Consider the following 3371-nt stretch of genomic DNA (forward strand, 5'->3'; position numbering starts at 1 on the left):
ATTCTCTTTAACTCCTACTTGATTTCTTTAAGAAAATTCCTAATGAAAGCATTGTGACATACAATATCATGGGTACTTACCTTTTATTTTACTGTATTTTGGGAGAAAATCCATTCTTCATTACCTTTGGGTGAACTTTTAAAAGCTTAATTCTATTTCCTAAAGAGGTGTACTTAAAGGGTATGACCACATGTTTAAGAATCATGAAACCCTAAATAAGAAATCAGTCCCTAACTGATACACGTTGCCTATGTGTAGTTTTGATGTTTGAGATTTTCTGGAGTTAACCTATCTTATTGTTCAGAACATCAAATAAGTGGTGCTGGAACAAATGGACATCCGTATACAAAAAAATGAACCTCAACTCTTACCCTGCCACATATACAAAAATTAACTTGAAAGGGATGTGATTATCACAGATACCTCAAGCCTCAACTGGCTGCCCAATTTGAGAAAATCCTTGAAGAAACAAGACAACTCTAATACACCTTACTCTCTCCTACTCACCTGAGGCTAAAGATCTCTCACCTGTATTTTCTTCAGCAGAGCCCCAAATAATGAATTTTCTGTCTTTAAAAAAGAATTTGCCATATTTAATATTTAATTTTTCTAAAAGTTTATCTTGGCTCTATATAACTTAGAGCATATTTTGTTCTGTATGAGAGGATTGGAAAATTTTTGAAATTTTGTATCATAAATTACTCATAAAATGTAGGCACGTGCATTGGACCAACAGCCAGGAGATCCGAGGAGCGATCCCAGGTCTGTTACTAACAATGAGTGTGGCCACATACAAGACACACTCGCTCTTAGTTTCCACATTTGTTAGGTGGTTTCCTTTTAAAACTTTGTGTGTTTCTAAATCTTCTTTATTGAGCTTGCGTTATACTGTTAATAAGGAAGCTGAATAGGATCACTTAGCTTCCTTCTCTGTCTCTTATTTGATGTTTTCCATGATTATACAATCATATTTGCAAGTCAGTATCCCCACAATTTGAACTTCTCACGTAAAAGCCATTATTCTTGAGCTCTCAGATTAATTTTGATGAATACTGCTGGAAAATTTCTCAGAACTATATATTTCTTTCAAATTTGCTAAATGCATATCACAACAAATGTATTTCTATATTTTTGCCAAATTTCAAGTTTAAGTAAGAGTTTAAGCATGATATGCCCTAAATGTGTCATCTAAAAACATCTCTGCCATTTTCCATAAAAAAAGGCAGATTAATCTCAGTGTGCTGTTCCTTGGGCCACCATGCCAGGGGATTACACAGGATCTGTAGTTATAAAGTTACTGTAAAGAGGCATCAAAATGTAGTGGGGGGGAAGCGGTGGAAAAGCAACCAGAAGCCTTGGATTTCATCCCTCTAAGCACCTGATTATGGGGAAAATCACTTAATGTGTCAGAGCCGCTGTTTCCTTATCTGCAAAATGGTGATAATAAATCTGGCTGAACACATCTGGTTGTTTTAAGGTCCAAGTGAAATAAGGTTTGGGGTAGGATGGTGAAAACTTGGAAGGGCAGCTCTGATGGGAATCTGTCATGTTGTGGGAAGAAACTAAGGAGGTTAGGAAGGTTGGGAATACAATAGAAGAATCAGGGATAATTTAGAACAAGAAGCAAAAACTGATGCTATCTTTTTTTTGGGACTGTCAGAACCATCAGCTTTTCCTGGTCCCTCCCTCCTCCTCGTGGGAATGATGGGAACATACATGATCTTGTGCTCACGATCCATCTAGTGCAGGTAACAGGAAGGGAGAGTAAGCTGGATGTCACAGTCTAAGGATCAATAGACCAACAGCAGAATGAGGAGAAGAAACAGAACAGGAAAGGAGGAGAATGTAATTAACACTACATTATCACTTGTAGCAAGTCATGATGTGTATGCTATCTTTTTACACACAAGGATGGCTTCTGGGTTCCCAGTGGTAGGAATAGAAACTTCAATTGATGAGTATAAATTAATCATTAAAAAAGTAAAACGACTAAAGAATGAGGAATGTTCTATTAAACAAAAAAGGCTAGGACTGTATTCTTAAAAACTATCAACATTAGGCTTCCTGGTGGCACAGTGGTTGAGAGTCCGCTTGCCGATGCAGGGGACATGGGTTCGTGCCCCGGTCTGGGAAGATCCCACATGCCGCGGAGCGACTGCGCCCGTGAGCCATGGCCGCTGAGCCTGTGCGTCCGGAGCCTCTGCTCCGCAATGGTAGAGGCCACAACAGTGAGAGGCCCGCGTACCGCAAAAACAACAACAACAACAAAAACTATCAACATCAAAAAAACCCCAAAAAACCCACAAAGAAAAGGTGTGAGAATGTTCCAGATTAAAGGACGCTGAAGAGACACGACAACAAACTAAAACACCCAAGCTAGGCTGAATCCCATACCAGAGGAGAAACAACAATGCTATAAAACGTTATTTGGTCAATTGACAAAATTGGAATACGGATAGCAAATGAGTTAAAAGTACTACGTCAATGCTAAATTGACTAAAGTTGAAAACTGTACTATGGTTATGTAAGCAAACACCCCTATTCTTAGGAAACACTGAAATATTTAGGAGTTATGAGCCTGGATGTAACTTATCTCTAAATGGTTCAGGGAAAAAAATATATTGAGAGAGAGGGAGAGAGAAAGAGAGTGAGCAACTGGGGTAAAATGGTATAAATAAGTAATCTGAGTGTAAGGTATATGTATATTCTCTGTGCTATTCTTATTTGTGCAACTTTTCTGTAAGTTTGAATTTATTTCCAAGTTAACAAAAAATTTTAAAAGTGAAACAAATATTTTAATGAGGTCCTCTATTCATTCTCATCATCATTTTTAGCTATTACAATAACTAAACATCTGCATGGCTCCTAACCATTTACAGAGTACTTTCACACATTTTATTTATTTAATCCTCATTAAGAAAGCTCCATTTTAGGGACTTCCCTGGTGGCGCAGTGGTTAAGAATCTGCCTGCCAATGCAGGGGACACGGATTCGAGTGCTGGTCCGGGAAGATCCCACATGCCGTGGAGCAACTAAGCCCATGGGCCACAACTACTGAGCCTGCGCTCTAGAGCTCACGAGCCACGACTACTGAGCCTGCGTGCCACAACTACTGAAGCCCGCGCGCCTAGAACCCGTGCTCCACAAGAGAATCCACCGCAATGAGAAGCCTGCGCACCACAACGAAGAGTAGCCCCCGCTCGCCTCAACTAGAGAAAGCCCGAGTGCCGCAATGAAGACCCAACGCAGCCAAAAATAAATAAATAAATATTAAAAAAAAAAAAGAAAGCTCCATTTTAAATGCCATTTGCAGCAACATGGATGCAACTAGAGATTATCATACTAAGTGAAGTAAGTCAGAAAGAGAAAGA

This window comes from Neophocaena asiaeorientalis, unplaced genomic scaffold, assembly GCF_003031525.2.
Source record: "Neophocaena asiaeorientalis asiaeorientalis breed wild unplaced genomic scaffold, Neophocaena_asiaeorientalis_V1.1 scaffold134, whole genome shotgun sequence".
Taxonomy (NCBI): domain Eukaryota; kingdom Metazoa; phylum Chordata; class Mammalia; order Artiodactyla; family Phocoenidae; genus Neophocaena; species Neophocaena asiaeorientalis.